The sequence below is a fragment of the Pararge aegeria genome, chromosome 6 (assembly GCF_905163445.1).
Source record: "Pararge aegeria chromosome 6, ilParAegt1.1, whole genome shotgun sequence".
NCBI classification, from domain to species: domain Eukaryota; kingdom Metazoa; phylum Arthropoda; class Insecta; order Lepidoptera; family Nymphalidae; genus Pararge; species Pararge aegeria.
In genome coordinates, this window is record NC_053185.1 from 340,549 (window position 1) to 354,077 (window position 13,529).

General features: G+C 34.7%; 1 protein-coding gene across 1 annotated transcript in view; it reads left to right on the forward strand.

Annotated features, from left to right (window-relative positions):
* Window positions 1-13,529, forward strand: part of LOC120624512 (somatostatin receptor type 5) — a 155,128-nt gene that overhangs the window by 86,496 nt on the left and 55,103 nt on the right. Inside the window, exon 2 of the mRNA XM_039891102.1 lies at window positions 8,254-8,317. The gene's annotated coding sequence lies outside the window, so the exon portion shown is untranslated. The remainder of the gene's footprint in view (window positions 1-8,253; window positions 8,318-13,529) is intronic.

The following is a 13,529-nucleotide window of genomic DNA, read 5'->3' on the forward strand; positions in this document are numbered from 1 at the left end:
AAGTAACTAGTCCATTTTCCAGGACGGTCAGTTTAAACTGGCGGTAAAGCTAAGCCACCGTTTTATTGCGGGACTTCACGCCCGAGAGGAAAGTAATGCTCGTCTGTCCAGACGACCAACATAGTTAATGAGAAGCACTTGGGCGGAAATAAATACTTTATAAACATACAATTTTAATGAAAAATAACTTCTGACGAAAACAAACTTTCCCCGAGCATTCCATTAGCATTCAAAATGTTGTTTAAGGTATTGCAAAAAAAAACCGCATGGAAATCAATACCGTTATGCTTCGTTTACTAAAATGGTAACATACTGAAACGAAACTATAAACAAAACTTTAGCGCTGCCTTTTGTTTAAAGACTTCTTAACGATAAGACTACTTATACGCAGGTATGTAAAGAAAACCTTACATTTATTTTAGTACGTTCGTTCGCCCGGACCATTTACTTGCAGGTTACTATTATATGTCTGCTTTGTTTATTAGTTCTGCCGTACAAAAAATTTGTGACTCGCGATTGAGGATCAAACCACAGAATTAAGAACATATAGAAACAATGTTCACGACTGATATCGAAGCATTAAAAACCACTCCACTTTAGAATTGTTTCTCTAACAAAAGTTTAGTCACTTCATACCATTTAGCAGTTGAAAGTAATTATTTTCCTCTAATGTTCTAAACGTTTACCATAAAATGGGAAACTGAGAAAAAGTTTGTGAGCTAGCAACATTACACAGGTGTAAAGTGAGACGTGTGCGGGGCGTTTTCATTGGTTTTGGACACAATGCACTGCATACAATAATGGCTAAATGAGGATTCTGTATATTCTTAATTCTGTGGATCAAACTGACACAAAATTCAATTAAACCATCTATCAGTGTGAAGTATAATAGTGTGATGAACAAACATTTGACCGGTCAAAGTGCAATACCATCCTAGTAATTTATCATTTCACTTGATATTTCTGTCGAAACGCCTACAGCATCCGCTCTTAAGAGATTAGTGGTGCTCTATGGACAATTTTAATCCCGATTTATGTGTCTGGCTCTGCGGATAGGCAGTAAATTATTATTATTATTCGGTAAAATTTACGAGTTGCTATGATTATTTTTCGAATAATTTTTTTCTCTTGAAATTTATGAAAGTGCCAACTCGTAGGTGCACACTCATTATCCCTCCGAGATAATGAGTTGGCAACCTAATTTTGGAAGTTTTACGTCCTGGGTTATTACCAAAACCAGATTTACGAAATAATATTGAAACATGCATAAGTATATTTCATAAGAAATAACCCTGTCAAGATATTAAATCACAAGAAGCATATTTATTTTTCCATACAAACGAATTCAAAACATTCTAAGTGTATCCTTATGACAACCCGATTAAAGATAAAAGACCGACACGTGCATAGTACCTACGCTAAGCGACGCCTACCTACTGTACATAAAGTGGTGTCACATGATTTTAATTTTGCATGTGATGTTAGGGCCCTATCTGATATATTTCATTAAAACTATGGCAATGGTTTACTCAAAAACTTTTAGTATTTCGGTTTCACAGATAAGTCTCAGTGACAATAAATAATGTATCTCTAAAGCCACTGAAGTATTTTTTCAGTTTCATTCACATGTTGTAAATGAATCTAGATTATAACAGATTTCTACGTTATAAAAAAGCATCTCCACAACATCACAGAACATCATCATATACACTAAATATTAGCGTTATTACTATAAAAGTCACGCTATTTAATAAGTGATATCACTCATCATTCCGATCACTCGTGTTTAAAGAAATCATATCATACCTTCAAGGTACGGACTGTCCCAAAAAGAATGAAAATACTTCAACAAATCTAAATGCTCAAAGTTGAAACAGGGGAGTACGGGACATAACTTTAACATGTTCATTAAATAGGTTGCGGTCAGAAAGATCTCCGTGATCTGTATTTACAATGAATATGAAGCTGTCTGTATGTAAGGCTCGTTACGTTGGACAGTACTTAGTACTTATGGTACGGGATTAAAACGGCGTGTGGCCGGCCGCCAAGCCACTTCAAAGTTAAGCTCGTGAATGCCGATGTCTTACTATTTGGCAACGGTCTGCTAGGTAGGCTTTTAGGTCATTAACGTCTAATAGTGTAAAATTGGATTCAAATGGCTTTATTACCTTTTTGAATAGTCGTCCCTGAATTTAAGCCAAAAGCCTTCTACAGCCACTTAATGTGGATATGTAACGATAGCAAAAGCCTTCTAGCCAGTGAATGTGTAACGATTTATTTTTGTTGCAATGGTGTTGCTTTGACTTCAAAGCGCACACCATTGCAACTTCACTTCGCTTTAGGTATAATGGTAAGCATATTTGACTACAGATCAAGAGGTCTTAGCCTATATTATCTGTAGCTCAATATTATCTGTAAAGAAATTTCGAAACCAATCCGTAGTTCGGAAATTGGCGGTACCGACTACCATGCCTCGGAGAGCGTGTTCAGCGTCAGAACTGGTTATCAGCACTAATGCATGATAATATACCGAGCTGCATTGAAACACCTTGGTGGGTCTCTGCTGTTGAACCCTCTGTCCGATGATAGAGGAGGCTTGTTCTATGCAGAGTTATACTTAGAAAACGCATAATAATTATAAGCCCAGACCTAATCTATTTTTATGAAATTCTTAGAAAAACCTAAACTAACTCGGAAAGCTGGTAAACAAATTAATGTATGTACCTCAAAGAAAGCTTAGTTCCGTACAATTAGCGGATGCTACAAGAGACCTATAATATTACAAACCCACTTGTAAAATGTGTTGTATTACACGTTTGAATTGCAATCGATGTTGTAAAATGCGCTCCCATCCGTTTTGGACGGAAGCCAAAGTTGCGACTAGTAACGTATAGCACTGTCAAACAAACCTGGATCTGGTTATCTAGGTTTGGATAAGCGAAATTCAATAAAGTCTAACCTTGGGATTTAGTCGAATTAATTTGAAGCGGTGTAAAAATGCAGCCTTTGATGTTATTAGTCATAGTTATAGCAAGCGATATATATCTAATAAAAAAAGTCTAGGGTGACATTACCCCAGGGTTGATTGACACATCCGGTGATAGAATGGCTGGTTAATTTTGTGCGCAAAGAATCAGCCTGGCTGTTCACATTCAACGCAGGCATGATCTATACAGTAATTAGTTTATTTATACGTTTTATTGCAACATTATCAATAAAAAAAGGGTATTTGAGTTAAAAACCAACTTAGATAATAAATATTTTACTTACCAACTAAAAGGGTAAATAGATTTTTATAGTAAATAAAGCTAGAGTAGTGTGTGTGATTGGGTAAACAATGCATACATATGCGGTGGCAGCTATCACGGTTGATTTGCTGTAATTTTTTGTAAAGTTCCGTTGTCTGCCTCCGAAATTCTTCATTGGATCTATATGAAATTTGAAAGGAACCATTTCGGAATAAGCTTCTATAATAAATAAACAATACAAACATCGCCATCTAGCCCCAAAGTAAGCGTAGCTTGTGTTATGGGTACTAAGATGACTGAGATGACTGATGATTTATGAATGATAAACACCCAGACAATGAAAAACATTTATTTTCATCACACCAACATTTTCCAGTTGTACGAGTAGGAGTCGAACCCACGGCCTTGCATTTAGAAAGCACAGTCGCTGCCCACTGCGCCAATCGGCCGTCAGAGTTATGCCCGATCATACAAAAACACACATCCAAATTAATAACCTCCTCTTTTTTGAATGCAGTCTTTCATTTTGTTTTTGTTGAAGCGTGCCCGACTTAAAAATACGTCACACTCTATCATAAATGGATAGGTAGGCGATAGGTAGGGGATGAACTTTATGGCCCATTCACCCGACTCTTTCTTAACATATTCTTAAAAATTATTAAACCTTTAAAATAACAACAGTATTAAATTTTTGTGACTCAGTTTTTACGCAAGGCCAAATATATCCACAAACTCAATCTTTAATCCATTTATCTACATTTATGCACAATAAAATGCCAAAAAAATTATTATTTTTAAGTACAAAAAACTTTGATTGGATGTGCAAGCGTCCAATTGTTTTGACGGCCTGTCAAATGGTTGTGGGTGATAGGAAATCAGTGTTGCCTTTCAAAAATTTAATTGAGAACCAAAAGCGTTCCTAAAAAACAAAAAAATAAATAAAGTAAATGGCTCTTTTATGCCACCTCTCCCCTACTCTAGAGACATTGGTACATTTACGAGAGACGTTCAATCTTAATCTTTCAACAGGCAAGCATTCAGTTTTATGATACTGAAATACGGACGAATTCGACGAAAGATTTTTCGAATTATATTTTTGTATTATTTATAGTTATATTGTTTCTATTTTTTCTGTTCCACTACAAGTTAGCCCTTGACTACAGTTTCAACTGGTGGTAAATGATGATGCAGTTTATAATGGTAGCGGGCTAACCTTTTAGGGGGTATGCTATTAACCTCATCGTTTTCTACGCAACGTACCGAAACGCGTATTGGTCGGTAGATTGGTAACTAGTCTCGGCCGAAGCCACGCATTAGACTGTTTCTATATTTAAATGCTGTGAATAATTTATTTTAATTAATGTATTTCCTACTTGTTTTACAACGCTACAATATACTGAAGCCTTATACGACGAATGGGATTTATTTTAATGAAAGAGTAGATGAACTCTTCATTCTATTTGACTCAGTGAATATTTGTTACCAATATACATTTTTATTTCTGAAAGGATTTAGCATGTTGAAAAGACGCTTTGATAACAAAATCAAGATGATATTCATGAACCGACTCCTATGTTCAGGTCCAATGAAAAGGAACAAGAATCAACTCAAAATTTTGTTTTCTTTGACGATGTCAGTGACTTCATAATATCTCCGTTAAATCTAAGCCCAAGCAAAGCTAATCATGTTTTTCATTGAATTGCCATATTTATTTACATTCGTTATTTGTTAAAATTCCTTACAATCACTGAAACCGTTAACTAATGGTTTCAACAGTAAAAAAAGTTTTTTTTTTTCTGGAATCTGATTATGTACTACGCGGACTTTAACATTAAAATCAATACTTAATATTATAAATGAGTTAATTTGTTTATCCCTACTTTGCACCTTAACTAAGCATTCATTTGACTTGACTTTTGGCATACGGTTGGTTGAATAGACGGAGTAAGATGGCTACTTTTTATCCCAGGAAAAAATCGATTTCCACAAGCTTGTAAAAAAAACGCAATAAAATCGTACGAAGAACGCGGACTACAGCCAGAATTTAATATTTAATATCAGCATCAGCATAAAGTCACGTAGCTATGCTAGCAGGTCCTAAATACTATCTAAAAATATATCTATATAAACAAACTGGTCCAATACCAAATCGGTCAGTTTAGGTAAATTTTTTCTTAGATGTCGTGGCCACTTACTTTGTGCAGGACGGAGGTGTTATAGAACTCCCTCCTTCTAAAGGTGGTATATCTGAACTAGAAACCACGTATAATTCCATTGTATAATTCCCGAGCTTTTACTTGCTATCCGAGGACATGAGAAATGAGAAAACCAAATGAACTGCGAAGTTTATCAACTATCCAGTGACTGCTTGGATCCAAATTTCCTGACTGGATTGATTTGACTGTCACAACTCAATCCGCCCCCGCCATCCAACTCTATAAAACACAATCGTAAAGTTCGCATGGCGAAATTGCAATATAAAATCCATTTTAAATTTTAAACCGAATATAAAATCTGTCTCAGAGTGCCGTTATGCTGGAAATATCATAACGGAAAAATCCAACACTTCGTGACGAAGTCGTCGCGTCGCGCGAACAGGTATCTGATGTGCGGCCAGTCTGCACAAAGTTAGTCTAGCGCGTAGCTAGTCTGTACAAGCCGGGGAGCTCTCCGGATACATTATTCAGACACTGACGACACACAGTCTTGCAATAGATATCCATTTACAATAATTTTTAGAATCTCTCTCATCTTTATAATGCAAAGAAATAACCTGGAATCTATTAATCATTGGGATGTTCATACTCAAAATATAGTCTCTTTTCCGACGATATAGAGTGTCTAATTCGGAATGAATAATGTATGACAATGTCAGTAATAGATAAAATGAGGCAAATTATTTTTATATTATCTATATATCAATACGAGAAGCAAAAACGTTCAACCTCTTTTGATACAAATTGCGCGGACACATACGCATATGTACTCTTTGGCAACAGAATCGGTAGTGTTTATACAACTTATAATTTAGACAAATTATGGTTGAATTTTGACCACTAGGCGACCACTAGTTATAATAAACATACCTCGGTATTTGAAAACACCGACCAACTTTCCTAAATTCAAATATTGTTTATTCATGTAGGTATGTTCACATAGGGTTTTTTATACTCCGGCCTCATGTAGTAAAAATTCGTGATTTTATTACTAGTTACGGCCATTCGGACACATAAAAGAGGAAAATTCTTTGTGGGATTGAGACTTATTTTACCCACTGTACAAATAATTGATTTTTTTTTGTACTGCAGAAGAAGGTTGTTCGTGCAATATATAGAATGAGCCCAAGAGATTCGTTAAAAGGATAAATTTAAAGAAGTTAAGATAATGACGGTGCATAGTCAGTACATGTTTGAAAATTGTATTTATGTCCATGAAAATATATCCGAATTACAACAAGACAACGGACTGTAACAATATGAATATAAGAACCGAAAATAAACTCATTGTGCAGTTTACTAGGCTACATAAAATTGTTATTTATTCAAGGGAAATGGTTTATTATTTTATAACAAATTATCGAATGAAATTTGTGAGATGTCTGTAAGCTCAAAATTTATATAAAATGTAAATTTACTGAAAAATCGTATTATAATATTAAGCATTACTTAAAGGATATAAATCTTGGGTATGAATTGCACTAACTTCATAGCCTCATATTAATTATTGACTGTAAAATGGTAATAACAAAAAAAATCCCCAGCAAAGTTTGTAGTGGGCTCTTCTTAGACCGGGACGCGTTTGGAACCATCGTAGCTTCAGGTTTAAGTTGGTGAACTTAGTTATCACTATTACAATACAATTATGTAAACATATATGCACTAACGCTTTATAAGTACCTGTGATAGGCCTGCATGAAAAAAGATTTTTTTAATTTGAATTTGTACATAGAATATAATATTCCCTAATTTTTGATGTACTAATGCATAAGCTTAAAAAAAGTGCTAGTACTAATATATATCTACTTCAAAGTTGCTAAACAATTGATGCATTTTTTGATTACGAAGTTAGCTCTGCCATCCACGATGCAGGAAATAACAATGCAATTGTTAAATAATGAATTTGGAAAATAGCACCTGATTGTTCCCTACCGGCTTTATATCGGTAGGATCTCCTTTCAAAACCGGCGGTAGAGTCGCTTAAAACAGACAGTTCTTATAATGACTCTTATATTTTAAATACCAAAGTGTTAGATTTTTATTGAATTACAAGTATGTGGTAATGACGGAGCCTTTTTTCAATCTCAAGCCTATTGAAACTTAAGTTTCATTTTAACTCATGCAATAGGTAGGTCAAACCAAACATCCCGGTAAGCTTTTCTGCAATCAGTTGTCCAGAGATTATTCGTAGTTTTTTGACTACTTCAGAACATCGGTGGGCCGTAGGGTCAAATTCCTCTATAGAAGTGCTTTTTAATGGAAATTTAATATCAAATCATTAATTTGTGACGGAAATATTGCTGTAATTACTTTCGTACTTACCTATCAGGATATGTTGCGGGATCGTTAATTATTATTTCACACTCTTTTTGATTTCGAGAATCGTTTTTTATATCCAATAATCTGTTTCAGATACTTCCCTAACTACTACTTATTACAAAAGTCGGTTAAAAAAACTCCTACTCCAAAGAAATAAATCATTTAGGTACTTTGTTAAATTCAGCATTTCCTTAGTTTAAGTTAATATTGTCTATGCTTTTTTATCATAATTTTTGCTAAAATAAATAATTTCACAGTTAAAGTTTCTAAAAAGCTTTCTTGCAGTAAGATGATAGCGATAACTTTATTCGTTAAATCTCAATAAATTCGTAATTCATATGATGGTAGTAAAAGTTTTAGGTAATTTACATGTTCAATTCATGTATCCTTAGCTAATAAGAGATTCCGGCTTTTGTTTAAGAAGGTTCGGTACTATGCAGCTTTTGTAAACTAATCCTTCGTTGTTTCAGATACAATCTCTTTCAAGAACAATACATCGTTCAATAGTGCACCGATCTTCCAAAGATTTAAAAGGTAATATAAAATAATTTATTACTATCATAATTAATCGCTTCATTACATAATAAAGAGTCAGTCAACCTTATTTATCTGCCAGTTTGAAATTGCAAATCGCAAAGTCTAGGTCATCATCATCATAAATTATCATAAATTAGTTCATGTATTATTATATGTAATAATACTTTTTGAAGTGATACTTCTTTGGGAGCGATGGAGTAAAATGATGAGAGTGAATTTTTACGATGCGCACACCGACACCTGAATTCTACATCGTAAAGTTAGTTCTAGGTGACATAACTGGTGACATAAATCGATAACTATGTTCAAATTGTATATTCTAGTATTTTATATTTAGAACACGTGTTTCGTAACAGTACAAGCAGTCGCTGACAACCGCAACAGTAATGGCGCAGTCACCTGAAAAACAATATTAAAAAAGAACTTATGACCATAGAGAAATATAATAACTATTCTATTTATACAAACATTAAGAATGCCAGAAGAATTACTATACGATACTTATATATATTATAAGTATAGTAAGTAAGTTAATAAATAAATAGAAATAAATAAATGATCAATTTTTGCTGGCACAGATCTCTGTGCGACTCTATTGATGTAGACTGTTTATCTGTAGGTTATTTCCGCTGCAAAAAAGCACAGTGCAAGGAAATTTAGGAATTTCAGCGATTGCCAGCTTAACTCATAAACTCTTGACTGATTTCTGATTTGATCATTGATAGGTAATCTCTTTCCGTCACCCGCTATGTGACTGTGAGCTTTTATCAAACTAATGGACGATCAAGTATTGAAGCCACAAACATTTCTTCTTCACAGTAAGAGACAATTATTCCCGGTCACCATTGACGCGGGGTCAGCTTAACTACTTTTATTAGCACTCTCGGCCGTCATCCAACACTCCTGTAACCTACATACGCAAAACCACCCTGCGTAAAGAAAATTACGCTTGCGTTATTCCTAATATAAATTTCATTGAAGCATCTTTTTCACACGATTTTTTACTGCGAAATTTTACGGCGTTATTTTATTAAAGTGTCATGTCACACGCTATTTTACCTGCGTTCTAAAAAACTTGTTATTTAAAACATTTCATAATATTTCAGCAGCTTTAAATATAAAAAGTTTATATAAAACGTAAACTTATTGAAAAATCCTATTCATATGTTAAGGATTACTTAAAGCTTTGGGTGAGTTTTGCTCTAACTTCATAGCTTAATATTAATTTACTGTGAGATGGTGATAACAAAAACAATACCCGGCTCAGTTTGTTGCTGTCTCCTTTAAGACCAGGGCGCGTTTGGAACCCTTGTGGCTTTAGGTTTAAATTGGCGTTAGAATTATTTAAACATATATAACGATATCAAGAACTTATGAATAAAGAAATTTTGAATTTGAATTTGAATTTTGAATCATACTCAGTAAACTAGGCTAATTTCTGCGAAAAGAAATAATTATTTATTTTAATCTTGCATGGCATGACACGGTAAAGTGTAAAAGCATAAAAATAATATCTAGAAGGGATAATTTTTTCTACATACACCACAGTATGCAAACCGCCAGATGGGCATCTGGTGGTGCGCCGAAAAGTACGCGGCACACGTAGGCACTGATGAGGCGAAGAAATTAACTCCAAGAATAGATCCGGGCACGATAAAAGTATTATGTAAATCAGAGAGAGAGAACGTCATGCTCACTCGGATATGATAGTTAATAACAATACCGGGGAAGACGCGTGCCCGCATTGTATTCTGTTCTGGTTTTGCTTTTAAAGCCATCCCGAAGAAACATTCCAGACTGACGGCAAGCTCCAACCCTAAACAATGCAATTGAGCATCTATTTGTACGAAATAACCGTAATTAAAATGAGCTGCAAACGCGATACAGTCGCTGGCTGTTTACGTTTGCATACGTTAAAGAGAGTTGAGTTAAAAGCGCTGTTGACGCGCTTGTCTTTGTGCTGATATGTACTTTTGGCTTTAGGAGTTAAATCTACGATTATATTATTGTTTCCATATGCCATCCCCTCTTTGTGCTGTCTCCATAATAAGTGAAGCTGTTAACGCATACTTGTGGTAATTATAGGAACCTCAATTTTAATATGGCAATCAAAATATAAACGCATCTATTAAAAATGACCTATTAAACACTATCCCTTTCTCTCTCATTAAAACTCGTATCTATTTCCTCCCAACTCGTCCTTTGGGGTTCGCAAATTTATGAACAAAAAATCGTACTCTGACCTCTACCGCCGCGTGCGCACGTACATTTCGTGAGAACAAAAAACATGGCCGTATAAGTTACAAAAATATAAATAAATACGGTTTCGCCTAATGCCTCATTGAATAGTATGGTGGAAAAGTTAGTGAAAATAAGTAACACGCTGGATTCGCGATGGGCTACTGTAAGTTGATTCTTTAATCTAGAATTGTCCTTCACGTTTTTTCCTAATCTTTATACATCTGTCTTTGTTGCCGTGCTGTACGGCATTTGTGTGGATTAAACACTTTTAAGAACCATTTTGAAAAACCAAACTAGATGTCAGCCGGCTATCTATAGTTTGTGTTCACAACATTCTCTAATCGTAGCATATTAGTTTTAGTTAGAAAACATCGTGAGGAAACCTGGATGCCTCAGAGTTCTCATGTTCTCAAAGGTGTCTGAAGCCCACCAATTCGCACTTGGCCAGACTCGTCAACTTCGTCCTTGTAGTGGGCCCGTAGTGGCTTGATATAATTATGATGATGATCGTGATAATGATTCTTTATCATCATTATCTATAATCTATATATTGGTTTTCCCATAAGTATAATGAAATGCGTTATAATGGATCTTTCAATGTATGAAATACCTTTTTCTATTGTAAGAGTAGATTTTTCTAAAAAAGGAGAATAAGGCGAAAGATAAAATTTATGAAAAGATTTTTATTTTGTTACACCGGAGAAATATAACGTCTAACGCGTGTACATAAGTACACACACGTTTTTTTTTATATATCTAAAGAAATTTTTATAATCATCAACTAATTTAGACATTCTAGAAATTCTCCCATAATATGTTACTCATGTCACAGGAAACCAGTAATATTATGCGAAGGACGTCATGGAAAACTACTATAGTATTTGAATAATCCCATGCTCAAAATGTAGGTACCTACCTGCACGTGGTATTGTTATAATCAAAACCTAACAAACGCGTCCCCATTGTGCGTGAACTCACCGTGATCTATTTACGTCCCGTATTTATGTTCTACAGTTGGTGCCGACAGTGAAAAAGACGTTTATAAGTCATTGAGATGCGATGCGATAGTGCCGTATCAGCTCAACAATGGCGGCTCATGAATAGGGAACATGTCTTTTGTCAATTCGCATAATAGCGGATCAGCGGGCACGGGTATTGTAGCTGTAACTAGCACTTCCGCTGACGCATAACACTGTATTGTAAATACACGTTTAGACTACCTCCCAAGGTCTTGGACTCGGATTTGATTCCCAACTCGGGTAAAGTAGAATGGCTCATTCAATATTGGATATAAGCAGGTGTTTCTTTGCGGAATTCCATGATATACAGTGAATATTAAGCTAAATTTGCATAGCCCGCATAAAGCAGGAGAACCTGTACGGTGTCATTTATAATTTCTTCATTCTGTTCATTTATAATACTCCACACTAATCAGTCAATCCGTGCTTGGCGAGAACTCTCTATTGCGGAAGATCTGAAATCTCGCGAAGTATCTCTTCGCACAATATAGCAGATTAAGCTTAATATATAAAGGAGAAAAGTTTTGACTAGACCTTTTTTATTTCTCATTATTCAAGGTAGTAAAATAAACTATTGGCAATACCCAATGAGCTCAAATGCACGATATACAACACGTAAGGGCATAAATATTGTTCCTGGGATCCCTCCAGGAATGATGTAGCAGTTTCAAAGTACTATAGGAAGATACAACTTTGAAACTCAAGTGGTTCTATTTAAACTTTGCATAACAAAGATTTGGTCATAATTTTATCTTAGTACTTTAAAGAGCAAAAAGGCTTTGATGAAGAAGCCCTAAATTACGGTTTTGCTTTACCCAACCAATTTTACTTATAATTTTCACAATCATTTTGTTTCGCTTAGTGACGCTACCACAGGTTTGTAAAGCAGATTCTTCCTCGAAGAATAAATTATCTATAATCTTGACAGCTCTTAAGGCGCAAGTTGATAATAGCCCGAATTAATATCAAATGCTAGGTTTACAAACTAATCTAATTCAACTATCAAATGCAATTTTCACCTTGTTACTTTCGGATCCATGTACCAACCATCAATAAAATATAATTCTCATATCGAAAGAGGTGTGGTTTGGTTACCATCCTACTGGTGACAATTCTTTGACGCTCCATTGCTACATTATAAATAAGAAACAATATTCAAAAAAAACAACAAGAATATCAGCGAACATTAATTCTGGAGTTTAAGCAATTCAAAAGTTCTGCCAAGAACTTGCGTTTCGAATTGTAAACATAATATTGTAACAAAACGGTTCGACGGTAACGTTTTCCCGGGAATTGCGCTGCAAAAAGGAATATTATAAATTGGGTATTATCAGATTTGCCTTTTCGCTCGGCGTAAGTAAGAAAACCACTCTGGTGTAAAGCCGAGCTGAAAGCTGATAAAATCTACGTTGCTCGGTAGTAATTTGTAGGTGAAAAGGCATTTAAGTGCATACATAATCGTAGTTTGCCCGTTAAATAATGTAGACATCACTTTGGACATAAAAAAAAACCTAAGCATTCGATTCTACTTCTACTTGACAAACAGACAAATAATATAAATAGAAGTTTTGGAGATATAAAAAAATACAACTTTTTTTTTGATTTCTAGTTGAATGGTTGATCCGGTTGGTTAAATGTTACAATACTTACTAACTTAGATTTAATCTTAAAAGCCTTGGATTTAGAAATATCACATTCGAACACATTTAATTTTTATTATAATGAAACAATAAAGTATTTGCTGTCACCTAAATAAGTTTCCACAAAAATATCAGTTCCATCGTTGTAACTACTCGTACCATGAGTGGTTTTTGTTACAATAAAACATATTAACGGCTGAACGGGTGAAGTTTCTAGTACCTAGGATAGGATAGGATAGTCAATGCCAATATGACGTTACGGAATATTCAATAACGAGAGACAGGGCATAGTCTCCAATTTCACAAAGT